The 16,102-nt window shown below is 41.1% G+C and overlaps 1 protein-coding gene and 1 long non-coding RNA gene across 6 annotated transcripts in view; one reads left to right on the top strand and one right to left on the bottom strand.

The window, feature by feature from the left end:
• insyn1 (inhibitory synaptic factor 1) overlaps positions 1-16,102 on the top strand; it is a 50,552-nt gene that overhangs the window by 24,511 nt on the left and 9,939 nt on the right. The gene's annotated exons all lie outside the window — the stretch shown is intronic.
• Positions 1,630-16,102, bottom strand: part of LOC116037564 — a 102,653-nt gene continuing 88,180 nt past the window's right edge. The window contains exons 3-5 of one of the 3 annotated variants that reach the window (XR_004101892.2): positions 6,453-6,554; positions 3,098-3,213; positions 1,630-1,732 (exon numbers count right to left, since the gene is read on the bottom strand). This is a non-coding gene — a long non-coding RNA (uncharacterized LOC116037564). Of the gene's footprint in view, positions 1,733-2,799; positions 3,214-6,452; positions 6,555-16,102 lie in introns of those variants that run through there. The other 2 variants (XR_004101891.2, XR_004896841.1) reach the window with 2 other exon arrangements.

Below are 16,102 nucleotides of genomic sequence, written 5' to 3'. Positions count from 1 at the left end.
CTTAAACTCTGCATATGAGAGCTCTTGAAAAACATGTTTTTTTCCATGTTTATTCATACCAATGATTAAAATGCCTCCCTAATGCCATGCAACTTGAGAGAGTAAGTATTATTGGCGTGCCATCTTCAAGCTGGATCCTAGCAGTACAGTAGCAGGGTGTTAGTGTGGGCCTAAAGCACCCTCGCAGCAGTCATTACAAGCACCCAATCAAGCCCAGACACTGGACAGTTGCTCAAGTGCCAGAATTGTGGCCAGAGGCAAAAAAGAAAACACAAACATCGGTCCTCCAGGAGATACAGGAGCAGTTCAGGTCTGGTCAGCCCTGTTCTCTCAGATTTAGCAGGGCGAGTCCAGTTCCTTATTTTTTATTGGTTAAATTTAGACCAGTGTCCTACGCTGCAGATAGAATACTAATCAGACCAGCAAAGCCAAAGAGAGAGCTGCAAGAGACTCCACTCCTGTATTCCTCCTCCATTTCTACTGCATTAAAGCTTTCAGGACAGTGTACTACTGAAGTAAGCCTAGCCATAAGTTTAACTGTAGCCCGGAGATATATTGACTACTGCTCACACAAATATGAGCAGCATTTGAAACACCCCAGGCATTTTAGTGACATATTAAAGTCACTTAATGGGATGCCGATTTTCACCATTGGACTATCCAAATAAAGTGTTACCCATTAAATGAATATTTTATATGCATTTTGATGGGATCTACCAGAGACTCTGCAAACACCTATTATTTGTTGCCCTGCTCACAAATTCAGATTCTCTTCCATTTTGCATTAGAGAGTGAATACTTTTGAGGCCCAGTCATTTGTTTGACTACATAAATTATTGAGTAGGTACAGTATATTCAAATGCATTATTCAAGAGTTTGAGTTGCAGATGGAAAAAATTGTTTCTCAATCAATCATATTTCAGAATATAGGTTGCATTATTACAATTATTTACAAACATTGCTGATGTAGATAAACTTTCAACAACATCATAAAATAGACTAAGGTTGAGATCTAATGGTAGCTCTTATTCTGTATTAAAATACCTGTCAATCAAATACGTTTCAATCTTTGATTTTTTTTAAACATACTGTAACACATGGATAATTCATGCTTCCTTAAGTGCTTGCATGGGAAGCTTTCCTGGCTACTTATGACAGAGCATGTCCGTTAAGACTTTTACTGCTCGTTTCTGACCAACATTTCTGTTCAACATCGATAAGGTCTACTCCAAAGATTACAGGAAAAGCTAGAGTAACATTTGTGGTTGACCGAGCACACCAACCCTCATCTTGCTCCCTTTCCTTTTTTTGCTCTGGAAATGAGAGCAGATGCCAAATGAAACCACTAAGCAGAGCAGCACTGAAATAAGGAATAGCTGTAACCGGGACACACTGGGTGAATATTTAGAGCAATGTACATATTTTAGCATGCCATTTTAGGTCATTCCATGTCAAAGCCTGTGCCTGCATTGATTTAACTCCAGGTTTGGGGGCACATGCATGTACAAGTACAGTAGGATAGTGCCAAGTAAGCAGATATGAGGCATGGGTTATCAAAGGACATGGACTCTGGCTCCTGCTGTCTCTTTCTCCCCGTCTCCGTTTTTCTTTTTTTATCATGGCCTCTTAGTTCTTGAACTCTCCTGAGTCAATAGAGACACTCCACTCTGGGGTCTAAAGTCAGGGGGCCAGGGAGACGGTACCCACGTGTCAGCACAACATTTGCTTCGGCCTTGGAGAGAGAAGGAAGGGTTAGGAAGGTTAGGATAAGGGCGAGACGAGGGTGCTAAAGACAGAGAGGGAGGGAGATTCAGGGTGCTTCATCATCTCCAGTGACAACTGCACACAGAGGGAAGCAAAGTACATGTCCGCTTACAATCTGCAACCTTATCCAGCCGGCTGCCAGCTAGCGGTCACCTCGCAGACGTCTGGCCAAGCCCATCTATTAACCCAGAACAGCTGGCCACTTTCCAGCTTGAACGACTGCACTTTTAATTGTGCCTGTGTTCTGGGGGAGGGGTGTTTGCTACGATTACATTTACATTTTGATCATTACCAATGTGTCTCGCCTCACAGGACCACTACTCAGGAGATACAGTACGACTACACAGACAGGACACCTATCGTCGTTAAAATGTAATATTTTGTGAAAAAAAACATAAAATTATGTTTAGTTGTGTTATGTTTAGTTTTCTTTAGTTTTTTCTTTAACAACCTTGACCCACCCCCCTCTCCAACACACGCACACCTCAACTGCTGAATCCTGTCGATGCTGCAGAATGCGCCAGCATCTACATAATACAACAAAACTAATTTCCCTGTCTCCTGCTGTTCTTGAGTCCTGAGAAGATGAAAATATTCATTGCTGTTGTCCTGAACACAGCATTATCATCTAGGATTTATGCTTCTAGCTTGTATCAAATTAATTGAGCATGGAGTGAGGAGGGTCGAGAGAATATCTCATAGAAATGGATTTCACCATGTCATCACACAATTGCATAAAGTAAAACTATATTCCTTGTTTTCATCTTTTTCATCCCAGCAAAGTCCACACAGCTGCTGCCTCCACTAGAATACTGAATGCAGAGCACAGATATGCTGCCGCATTACATATTAGCTAATTTCCAGGCTTGTCAGCACGGTGTGGAGAGGGATGGTATGCATGGCATTTACAGTGAAATGGCTATGTAAGCCAACATGGTATGACTACTGCCTTGGGATTATTCCATGGCTTTAAAGTCTTTTGGTGCAGTGGTTACTTGTGCAACACATAAGTCCCGAGATGAAACTTCACAGGAATTAATCAAGGATGTCTGCACTTTTTAATGGATAGTGAAAAATCTACATGCTACGAAATACAGTCACAGTCATAGACTTAAGAAAAACTTGGACATGACATCTGTGAAAATACTCATAGTAGGAATGGGCATTTCAAGCAAAAATAATATATTCAATATTCACTTTAAGACAAGACGATATTTGCAATAACTATTGGATTTTTAGAATTTAAATGACTATTCGAAGATTCAAAAATCATGGCCCATCCCTAACTCATAGGTTTCAAAAGGGATTTTATGAAGCCTCAAGTCTGGTTTACCCTGATTGCCTCTGTTGTTGGGACCAGAAAATCCAAATGCAGGCTACAGGTGGGTTGAGCAAGTTGGGGTTTTCTTATTGTCTTCAATGCCATCTCATTTGTTTTGGAGCCAGCATCTACAGAATAAAACAACTGCATCAAAAGGGACTTCCACAATGGATCTCTGTCATATATCAATATGAGAATTATCATTATCAACCTCCTTCCATGAATGACATCATATAGATATAACTTATTTCTCCATTAAAAGACTTAGGTTAAGTGTGATGGAGCCAATGGTGATTAAATGCATCTCTGGAGAACTATTACTAAAGCTGATGATGACTAAACACAGTTCATAAGATAGAATATGTGAGGCAAATAACTCATTGCTCAGACATAATAGCTTTGTAATCTTAACTGAAGGGATGTTAAGGTTTCGTAAGTATGTATGATCTTCATATTGGATCTGTACTAGTATAATTTTCTAGGCAAAGAGTAGACCTACCTTTGAGGAGCTGCAGATTCAGTACGTTTCTCAGTATTTTGGGAAACAAACAGCACTCTCCCGTGTTAAAGTCCAATGTTTTGTTGACATATTCATTCACCCCGACCTCATCCTACTGTGGACTTTGAAGGGTCATAATTACAACAAATACTTGAGGGCTTTGCCAGTTGAAGCCTAAACATATGTTGTTTTAGGGCATTTCATTCTCTAGTTTCTCTTGGTAGGACAGTGTCATGCTACAGTGTGTTCTCCATCTTTCTCTCAGGCTTAATAGAACACTTTGAAACTGCCATGACTGCTGTACCCATCTCACTATATTGAGCTTAGAACACAGGTCAAGACATGATGATGTCATGAGGAAGTCATGCTTAAACAAAGTAAAGGCAGTGCCGCAACAGCAGTGTCTCATACTAAGAAGAATGGCCAACTCCAAGTCTTTATAATATTTGGATAGTGTAGAAATAAAAGAGTGGAAATAGAAGCCTGTGTCACATTCATAAGTCCAGAAAAAGGGAGGGGTTGATGGTAAACCCTGTAAATCCATTTGATTTTTCAGACATGGAAGGAGAACGGAACTGACAATAGCTTGAGGGGCCAGTGCTCCATGGAGTGAATACCAGAGCAGAGGAGAGGAAAAATAAATAAAGAATGTGTCACCAAGTGGGAGGAGGCACTGAAGCAGGATCTGTCAGAACTCTGCTGCTGTCTGCAGATTAGATCTGGGGCTATTTAAAGAGGGAGCGCACGCCAAGCCCCTGACGCCAGTGTCCACACTGCATCCGCCGCCTTTCTGACATCACTGGTTGCCATCACGTTGTGACAAAAAAATTGAAGCATAAGTGATGGCTACAAAGGGTGGTGGTGGTGTGGGGCATTTTCCTCTGCCATGACTGACCTGATCACGTTGCATGTTTTCTGCATCCGTGTAGAGTCACTGCATAAAAGCCAAGGTCACATAAGAAGGAATATGCCTGATGATGTCACAGATGCAGTCAGAGCTGCAGTACACATTTTTAAGGGTTATTGTTGGCCTATAAATAAAACTCTCTCACCCTGAGGTTAGACGTACAAGCCGCCATCAGAATAATCACTGTTTACCATCAAGATCAAAGTAGTATGAGCCAACCTGGCAGTCAGACTGATTTGGCGTGTGCTGTACATGTATCTGTTGCATGTCTATGACAGTGTGTTTTTATTTGAGAAGGGGAAAAAAAAGAGTGATTGATGCATGTGTTTGTGTGGGTGTATGAGTATCTGCCAGAAGATATGAGATTGGCTGTGTGGACGGGAGTGTGTGTGCATATACTGTAGTTTTGTGAGTGCCTATTGTGGGTGTGTGTTCTTGCACGAATGCACGTTGTTTGTTCGTGTTTTCTGTCCTCCCACAGTAGATTGATTAGATAGAATGCTATTGGCGAGGCCCCACTGTGTGTTTGGTCACATAGAGTAACTGACTGTCGGTGATGTTTCTCTTCTCAAATAAAGCAACATTAGCCCAGTCATGTTTGCCTCCCAAACATGAGCCCAGGATGATGAAGCTATGTGCACCACCAAACTGCCAGGCCTCATTTACCCCGTGATACCTTCTCCCTTTCCCCACTCCCTTGCGCTGTTGCACTCCTACCTCGCTCTCTTCCTCCAGGCTGTAGCAGACTGACTCTCTGCTACAGACTGAGTCATTCTCAGCCAGTCAGTTATCTCTCTATCCAGCCCTCAGATTTCACCACCCCTTTTGTTGTTATCAATCAAAGCTCGGCTGCCAGAGAGAGGGGGAGAAACCCTGAAAGGTGTCAAAACAGTGGCCAGCTAAGGACTTGCACTTGTAGGTTTGTGCCGCATTTACGCATGGACATAGAATGCATGAATTATTAATGCGGCCCCTTTTTTCAAATGTTTCCAGGAACCTTGTAAAACGGTGTGTGAAAAGCGAGGAGCTTGCGTCAGAAGGTGGCTTGGCAAACACCGGGTATTGCATCATGCAGACTTGCAAACAGGCACTACAGAAGGTTTGGAGGGGGCGATTTGCTGGCAGGCTGAGCAAACAGTGGAGAGGGTCATGGAGAAATGCAAGTGAAGACAAAGAAGCGAGGGAAGCTAAGTCGCACAGATCCTCACAAATGTTCCCCACAGATGGCTCGACGACGCGTCCGTACTATACCTCTACCTGCTAATTATATGCTGCGCCTGACTTCACACTTTCTCTTACCTACAAATGCCAACTTTATTGAAAAGATGAATATGCTTTACGTGGAACAATACATCTCCATTCTTCACTCCTTCCAATTTGTGTCAACAACACAGTACAATAGGCCCACTGTTTATGGACTGGCAATTTAAAGCGTGAAAGCAAGAGAGAGGAGAAAAGGATGGAAAATTGCCTCTCCTGTCCTTCCTGTACATTGCTTATTTGTCTGTGGTAATTGGCCCTTTTAATGTGTCTGGAGAACGTAGGTAGAGACCCCCACTGTGTTGTGTTTTTAAACAAGACAGCAGAGCAAAATGTAACAGACAGGAGGAAATCTAATCGATGGATCATTCATGTTACAATTGACTATATTTCTGGTTGGACACCATGGACTTCCCATTTACATCTACAATATGTGAGCTTGACAATCCAGATTTAATTATTCTGGAGTTGCCGGTCACTGGGCAGACATTTGACAAATGCAAATTAACTGAGTTAACTGATATTTTTTGTGATTACGCATACTGAAAAAGGAGACCGTTATCTGGTGGCATGCCTTCGTCTGGACAATCACAACCCCTTCAGTGCGGACAAGAGCTATCAGAAGTAAGTCCAGAGCGTAGTAGAAAATATTAATAGTGCACTAAAATACTGCCCTAGTTAAAGAGATTTTTCTCTCTCACTTTGGTGAGATCTGTTTACCAGGCTCATCTTGCCGGAAGGGCTTGTGTGAGTGAGGTAGCGCTTCTCCACACACCACCATGTTTCCCTGCCAACTCTGCAACCTATAATTATCAAGACACACACACACACACACACACACACACACACACACACACACACACACACACACACATCAGCGGAATTGTTGGGAGGAAAATATACTGTGGTATTGCTCTGAGTGGAACATATATGTATTATCTGCATATTCCAGGCAAGTAATCAATATATGTTTGAGCTTATGAGTAATATTTCAATATCTAATTAAAGGAGCTGATCCATGCACATTGACTAATTGTTCCCGTTACGAGATGGCTGATTAAATCCATCCAAAAAAAGAGGGAGAAAGAGAGAGGCTGATGCAGCTTCTTAATGGGGAGCCGTGCCAACACATCTGGATTTTGATGACTAATTTCGGATCCAAAGGCTGTATTTTATTTTGGAATTTTGTTAAAGTTTATTCTTGCTGCGTGACGATAAAACCTTGGATTGAAAATGAATGGACAGAGGATATGTTACACAGGCAAATTAATAAAGCAGAATTTCTGTTTGAAGTCAGAGAGAACATCTATTAGTGAGGCAGTATTTTCCAGTCCTTGCTTGCTTAAGTTTAATTAAATGTGACATTTTAGCAATCAAAGTAGTACATTGCTGTGAGGGTTCTTATAGCATCCAAAATATAGTCACTGTGGACCTTATCAAAATGCAGCAAATGCCTGACTAGCTTGCAAGTGCACGTTCTGTGTTAGAGCTCTCAATATAATTCCCTCGCTGGGGAATGCTTGTTCAATAACATAATACCAATGATCAGAATTCAGCCTACTCCCCTCAGAGAGGAGACACTTATTGCTTTATTGATACGTCTGATAGCCCACTGGTGGTTGATGGCTGACATATCACATCATCACAAATTCTTCTTGTATCAACCTGCAACACAGATTAGATCACACCCAGTACCCTCACCATCTGCTCAGTCACTGCAGTAAGTATTTACCTCAAGCTTAGGTGCTTTATTCTATATAATACAGTAGCTCACCTTACTACTTACTCTAATACAGCCAAGCTAAAAATAGGCAAATAGTTCAGATAAAGAAGGTCATATCTCACTATCTCCACAAGGTCTGGCAAGGAGCCGACTGATTGTTCATTTCTATTGTTAGCGACGGCAGACTGTTAGGAAGATGTTATCCACACATTACTGAGAAATGTGTTGACATCTGTCACACTGATGATTGATTGCCTGAAGGATATTCTTCAGTTTGCTACATGTTGGTTGCTGTTTTACAAGATGCAATGTGTGGGTGGGTGGACAGGAGAGCAGTCTATAAATAGAGAAGCTAGTGATGGTAAGGGAATGACGGAGGCAGGTATGTGTGGCAGCCAGATGGTGCCTTGTGGGAAATGTCTCCCAGTGATTTTGTTTGCAAATAGGTCTCTGTAAAGTCGCCGGCTCCTCTCCTCCAACTGTTATAGGTAGAGCTTTAGGAACTGCCATATCTGATAAAGGTGCTGCAGACTCAAAGATGTCCCGCCGCTTGCCAGGGAGAGAGTGAAAGTGACGCACTGTGACAGGTTTTGTCACTCTCTGAGGCGACCGCTCTATAGATTGTCACAGATAGAAATGGCAGAACCATTGATGAAAAATTGTTTTGAGAAAAGGAAGTAGGAGAGCGATTCATGCCAATATCTGTGACCTACTTCAGCACAGTGGGGGTGAAGGAGGGAAGCATGCCGCCAACAGTATGTGTAGGTGTCATGACCCCTCACAAATGGAGTTCTCTGCAGATAGAAATAACTGCAAATCGGTGAGATGTTTGTAATATATGAAAAGCTAATAATTAAGCAACCTGCGCAACAGTTAACCTAAATGCACCCTAAAGTATGTTACAGACTACTGGTTGTAACATGATTAGATTGTGTATACAAATTATTGTCAAAAGCCCCTTTAATTTGAATGTAAGGATGTAAGCGTTTATTACCCCGATTCTGTCTAACAATCCCAGAGGATGCAGAAAATGTATCAAAAACAATATATGTTCAGGTTGTCCGATTTTATAAAAATGATGTTCCGTTATCAAATTCCTGTGATTCTATCACCTTTAATGTTTTCACCTTCACTTGGTAGAGCAAATTTAAATTAATATGTATGCTTCCTAAAAGTCCATGAGCGAAGAAGACCGTGAGAGACCTTTTTGCTGCATCATCGTATACAGAGCAAGGCAGAAGCAACAGCATGACAGGCTGTAAACTTTACAAACCGAGTCTTGTCTCAAAATAACCAATGGATGTAGGTTGGAAGAAGGTTGATGGCGAAGCCGGACAGCGCGAGGCAGGGCCCTGTGTCTGTTGACTCTCAGCTGCGGTGCTGACTGTCAATGAAGTCAGCTAAACTACTTTTGAGCCAGATGCTTGTAGAACCTCCTCTACTGCCGGCCAGTGTGACTGAGTGTTCCACTGACAGCACTGTCAGCAGCCCGCAAGAGAGATGCTCAGAGGAGCATTAGGATTTTATAAATGAGCTATGACCAGGAGACTCACCTTTACTTTATCTGTGTGGAAGTAAATGATGATGTAAACAAATGCATTAAAACGTGGGTAAAACATGAGACTTGGGTAGGCTGATATAGGAGTTTAGTGTGGGGTGGTGCGCTGAACGGACATTAACTGGGCAGGGGAGATGGTCAATGGATCAGTTTTAAGTGCAGACTCTTGCCCTAATGTGCACATGAACAATTCTATTATTAGAAAAATATAGAACTCAAGACTATCTTTATGTCATCAAGAGAGCAATCCTTGATCTGCTCCACTGAGTGAGTGCAAGTACGACATTGTGAACACTGTAACAGAAGCCAGAGTGATTTCACGGAGATATGGGCACATTTTCTGGTTCGTAACTGCTAGCACCACACCAGATAAAGCTCATTTGGGTGTAAAAGCTCAAACAAACATTTTATGAGTACACAAATTCAATCTCTAATTATTTTTTAATAGAGCAGCTACAGGTTTTTTTAATCTCTTGCTCTCCCATCTGTAGCTCAAGAGAAACAGACTCAGGATTGTATATATGTCTAAAATCATAGGATTAAATTAAATTAAAATTTCTTTAAGGATCACACATTTTTACTGAAAGAAGTGGCTTTATGAGGCAATATCAGTTTTTATTTTTATTTTTGGAATTGGTCAATAATTCCTTGGTATAATGCATCATTGTAAATGTAGTCTCGCTTTGCCAGACCCTCCTCCAAAGCCCAGTGGAGGAGAGTCTGGCTCTGTTGTCCACATAGCATTCGGGGATGGGAGGAAAACATGCTCTGTTTTTTGTTGTTGTTGTTGGCATTTCTTTAAACCAATCACAATCATCTTGGGCGCTGCTAAGCACCGGAGAAAAGCTGTGGTGCCGCTGTAACTTGTTTTGGTGGAACTTGTTTTGGTGGAACATGTGCAAGTTTAAAAGTTGTTTTAGTCGTGCAACAGAAAACTCAGATTGGACTGATAGTCTAGCTAGCTGTCTGGATTTATCCTGCAGAGATCTGAGAAAAGGTTAACCATAGCCCTCATAAATCAACCGAAGTTTAGTATGCCAACACAGGGGCGGCCTCTAGCTCACCCAGTAAGAGCATTCGCCCCATGTAGGCTGAGTCCTGCAGCGGCGCAGGTTCGAATCTGACCTGCTGCCCTTTGCCGCGTGTCATCCCCCATCTCTCTCCCTTTTTCATGTCTATCCACTGTCACTATATAATAAAGGGAAAAAGTCCCCAAAAAATAATCTTTAAAATGCCAACACAAAGGAAGCCCAAGGTAAAGGATATCCGGCCTAAATGAGTGAAATCCGGCAGATTTTTCGGCGGCAACGGAGCAATCCCAGAAGTGGACCGTCAAGGATATAGACTACTGTAAATGGGACCCTATTATAGCATATCCGTTAACGTAAGGTTAGATAGACTGCTCATTTTAAACAGCTCACTCCTCCAAACAGTGAGTCATAGTCCGGGCCTGAGGGCGAAAATGCTTTGTTGATGAGAGGTCAGAGGAGACCTGTTCAAGCTAACAGAGAGGCCACAAAGTAAGGGCTTAGTACAATAATGATGTGAAAAGAGGCATCTAAGAATAAACATTGACCATCAAACCTTGGAAGTGTGGATGACCTATATCTTAAATCACACCATGTACCACTCCTGTTACCTAACTGCAAGAATAGGCCTCTCAGGCCTTTAGATGTGTGATCACCACATCATTAAATAGAGAAATGATGGAATCTCAGGGTTTGCTGTGACATCGAGATAACAGGTCAGTCACCATCAGTAAAAGATAAATGTTTTTCTTGGTACAAACTATATTAGTTGCTTCACTGGCAGCTGATGACTTTTTGGAAGCCACAATGTATTATGCAACCATGCTGCTGGCCAGTTGCATCTCTTCATGGCCACAGTCTTTCAGCAGGATGATGCACCATGGAACTAAGTGTGTATCATTTCAAGATTATGGGGGACTGGAAATATATCTGTCCATATAAATCTGTTTCTACCTGTAGATCAAGTGCTTAACACACAGGGCATTATCCTCTCCTGACATGGTATGGTTCATGACGAATAATGTTGCAAACACTGGGAGAACCTTTGTCTGGAAGTTTAAAGCAAAAAACAAAGAAGATGGACCAGAAATTGCATAGCTCACATTCATGAGGTCTACCACTGCTGCAATAAGCAGCAAAAAAAAGTTAAAATAAAAATAAATTGCATAAATGTTTGTTTTTTTTCCTCAGAGCCTCAATGTTTTCATTTCAGCAGGATAGATCCGGTTATATTTAGTGGGTATTGATATAGGGGTTCACAGAATAAAAGAAAATGGGAGCACACTCCCATTAAGATAAGGACTGCAGGCCAAGGAAACCTAGAAATGCCAGTGGCATATTGATTGCATGCCCTGTATTAATAGTAGGGTTAGCTGCTGCTCTCACAGCCCGGACATTTCATCCAAAGGTGTGGCCCGACAACAATAAGCAGCAATGAAAACTAACCCCACCACATTTTAACCAGATGAAAAAAGGTTAAAGTGCTGAAAGGCTGACAAAACTATGCACAGCACGGGACCGTTGATGCTGAAAAAATCTGTTGTTTTAGACCTTTGATCAAACTATTTTAGCTCAATGTTTGTTCAAAGCCTAATAGTGTAGATTGGTGCTCTGACATCTGTTATATTAAATGCGTTAGAGTCATTGTTGGTGGTTACTTGGTTATCGTCTCTGTTACATGTTTTGATGCAATTGATAATACATGCGTCAGGAAAAACAGCCAAATTAGTGAGTGGACATTATGGGAGATGGTGATGTATTATGGCACTTGTTTATTGTGACTCACTTCAACAGGCTGGGTTTAAACGTGTAAGTAAATGTGGATGTGAGTCTGTGTAACAGCACAGTGTTGTAGGGTACCATGAAAATTCACAAGCAGCTGAAAATGAATCACTTGTGGCAGGTGCGTTGATTAGAAATTAATATTGATTATTAATCAATAATCACATATATATTCCTAGGTGCCAGCTAATTAGCATCATCAACTTTAAGCATGCTAATACAGAGAGCAATAACAAAACAAGCTACTGAGCCCAGAGCACGTTAACTTTCCTGCCTGGTATAGGCAGCAACGGTAAATTTACATTTTAGTGCAGGATTTATTCTTTCTGTTGTTGGCATGTTGTTGATGAATATGTCTTACTTCATCAGGAGATACGAGATCTGCATGTGAAAAGGTACAGCTTCTACACAGTAAGCCAGTACAGTTGTAAAGAAAGTTACAGCCAGGCACAGCAGATTAATGGCTGACGTTCGACTGAAAGGAGGGACATGCTTTCATTATTTATAACAACCTAATACATTATTGCATATGGAGCAGAGCTGCAGAAGTGGCCTGTATGTTGAATAGTTTGGGTAACATGTCATGGCGTGTATATGGCATCTGCCGTCTCCAAATTATTAATACATTCTACGCACTCATTCATTGCACACTACATGTGTACATACAGTATGTATATACTTTGGTACATAATGCAGAGACTGTCATCACCAGGGAACCAACAGCATTGTTTGTTCAAATGCTTAAAGCAACCTCTGTCCATGTTTTCTGTCCAGTGACCTTTTGAGATTATGGAAGTAATGACTGTCTTCTATTGATAGAAAAGGTAGAAGTAGTCGTGTGAAGTTGTTAGACTTCCGCAAAAATGCTTTGAAAGGAGTTTGGGGAAATTAGCTGACAAAGTACGCAACTTTTAGATAACATCTTACATCTCCATTTCCTACATTTTGGGAAAGTAATTTTTCACCAGTTTATATTACTATTCAGAGTAAGATTTGTTTCTGCAATAGCCATTAGATGTATTTACTGTACCTCTCTGCATGTACGTATATAGCAGTTTTTCACAAGCTGCGTTCAAATTGCCTTCACACCGAGGGATTTACAGGAAACGATGCATGCGTGTAATCCAGCACAGCTTTATCTCGGCCTTGGTGTTTACTCTCCTCATTCTGCATCAGATCTGTAGCCTTTTGTTTCTACTACTAAATTTAATTTTTTTTTTAATTCAAAGAGTGCTTACTGTAGTATTTATGCGCACTTCCTGTTACCATGGTAACCATGGATCACCAAATTAACCAGGGCAAAGTCTTACAACTTTAACCATGATGTTCAACCAAGTATTCATAGCTGACTAAACTTGGCCGAACCTTACCATAGGCGATGAGACATTTTTAAATGGTGATATTGCTAAAACATATGGGTTGTTTTAGAGCACTGGCAAAGGTATGACCTTGCACAATACCCAATTCTGGTAATGCCTACTGAAAACCTAAGTTGATTTTATAATTTGACTTTCTATTTACTGACTTGAAGGTTTTTAATTACGTCAGTATAGTCACTTTTCTAGCAGCCAACACCTTTCAGCTGCACTAGCTAGCAATGTTGGTTGCTGCTTGCTTAAGACAAACAGTGCCAGTATGCACTGAACTCGACACAAATGATGTCAATGAAGAAACCATCTGCAATGTTATAAACATAGAGCAACAAAACAACCCCTTCATGTACTTCCCTAGAACTGGTGTGTCTAAGTGTTCCTGTAACTGTGACTTATTGACATAAGTGACAGTAATGTCAACAACTGAGTGACAGTAATGTCAACAACTGAAAACAGTCTGGCAACAGTCATGGATAATACCTGTGTGATTAACCCTAAGCTGTATGACAGAGTTGTCCAGTTTTACACATTCACACATCTGATCCTCCGGCAACAGACTGTATATTCACATTTTTTATTCTCCCCTACCAACAGAGTTGACAGATCTAACAGCAAAATCTTGTAGGGAAAACAGTAAAACATGTTCTTCTCTGATAAAAAAAATAAAAAATTAAGCCTTCAGGGTAGTTTTTATTTTAATTTTTTTGCACCTTGGAGTGTTATTCAAGATTTTCGGGGTGGGGGAGTTAAATCCATTTACACCCCTGGAATTGTAATATAACACCTACTGCTGCCGCATGGAAACTGTCATTAGGTAATATCATCTGTCCCCAGCCCGAGAAGACAAACATTGATAGGACCCATAACAGGAATTTGGAAAGAAAGATTTTTAATTACAAAAAGAGAGCAGGTGATAGCTTTTGCATGGCAACACAAGACATGGATAATTTCTCACACAACCATAAATGGAACTTTTCTTCTTGTAGTCTGAAGGGAGTGGATACTGCAAAATATGTTGCTGAATGGGGGCTTTGCAGTTTTATCCTCACTTATAATAAAAGGCATTGATAGCTGTGTGTGACTATATACGGGTGATAATGTGACTGAGTGATTGAATGTGAATGAGTTGCAAATCAACTCTGATGTTGCAAAGATTTCTATTGTAGGCTTTCAAAGATATGATTATGTTCCTCATAGATACACAAGTGAAACAAAGCTGACAATTAGATCCTAAAAAGCTGTGCAAGTTAAAATAAGTTTGGATGAGGAAGATAATTTTCCTGCCAGTCTTTCGCCTGCTGCCTGGCTGTCTCCCTCTGTCCCTTCATCCATCCTTCATCTTTCTTATGTTCCGTCTTTGAATAATGTATGACTGTTAGAAGTTGTGACCACAGATGGATGCCTGTTTATATAAAGCAGACTAACATAAGGACATACATTACGTGGATAAATATTTGTGTGTGCCTATCTACAGTTACATGTGCCTGAGACCCAATATTTTCTAGTATTTGCACCATATAAGACCTCAATGAAGCCCAAAAGTTGGACTTTAAGTTGGCATTTTCTAAACAAAATGTGTAAAAGCCGTTTGACAAAAAACAACCAAGTGCACCTTATTTTCCTTTTAGTTTCTCACATTTGTGAACTACTACTACTGCTTTTACAGGTCAGTGTCAATAAATAACTCAAACCCTCAACGCTATTATTCCATAGTAACTCAAGTCTATAAAATGACATGAATTTAATTTTCAGTCAACTTTAACTGTTTCCTGGCTACACACAGCATCTGATGCAAAAAGAATTTGACAGACTAGAATTGTTTTTTATATTATGCTGTGATATTTTTTATTTATTAACACGTTTACTGCTGTTTTTAGTGCCTATTACTACTATAGTATGAATTATGTGAGGCATTGTTATTGTAACAAATCAACTTTCACTACACTAAAACTCTTCATACATTCCCCACACAACACCGTATTATTAGTCACTAGCACAAAAATGAGACAGCCATGTAACTATACTATGTATCTTTCTTTTTTTTTCTCAGGGTAGACTTGCTACTTATCTGCTTACTGGTTTGGCCTGTAGACAAATTGGCAGTGTGACGTGTCAGGGTGAGGGATTTACTGCTGGATTTGGCTGAGCCTGTTCCTGTAGTGTTGTACTCTCCCCTGCTGGAGAGATTCTCCCCTTTTTCCAGTATGGGTCAACTACATTTACCCTCCAACCCACCACACACACATAAACGCACACATTTGCAGCACTCTGACAAACTGTAATCACTTTAGACCTTCACTGGCCTTCAACGGAAAGACACCATGTTGTTAATGAAAACTCGACTTGAGTCATTAAAATGGGTCAGTGTGGCCTGGCTGCACTCACATGCACACCTTTTTTCCTTGCATGTGACCAGCGTAACCTGACAGTACTCAGGCCTAATCCGAGTGCTATCTCAGGGAAGCAGACAGACTGAGGAGCCCCGCAGCGTGGCACTACCATCTTTCGCTGGTCATTACCGGCGCTAGGCCTCTCAACACGGATAGAAGCAATGAAGGAGAACCTCAATAAATGATCAGTGTGCTCTGCCAGCACCAACGCATGCTGCATCTGCTGCCTCCCTGTTGCTGGAAGACAGAGTCCCCATCTTGCTCCCTCACCGATTGTACAACCCATAACCTCTCCAGCATAATAGTATAAACCATCCAAAATTTGCCAAACAGCAGGTGGATGCGTCTGCCCAGTCTAATGACCTAAAGTGGTTGATTTTGCCGAACTCATGGACTGCAGAAGCCCACCTCTTCTAAAGCCCCAAAGGGATAAATGAGGCCCATTATGCAGTGAAGTTTGTAATGATGCTTTTGATTAGTGAGTTGTCAGTTGTAGT

The sequence above is a fragment of the Sander lucioperca genome, chromosome 3 (genome assembly GCF_008315115.2).
Source record: "Sander lucioperca isolate FBNREF2018 chromosome 3, SLUC_FBN_1.2, whole genome shotgun sequence".
In the NCBI taxonomy this organism is placed as follows: Eukaryota; Metazoa; Chordata; class Actinopteri; order Perciformes; family Percidae; genus Sander; species Sander lucioperca.
The sequence above is the reverse complement of the archived record's forward strand: the minus strand, read 5'-3'. Positions and strand labels throughout refer to the sequence as shown.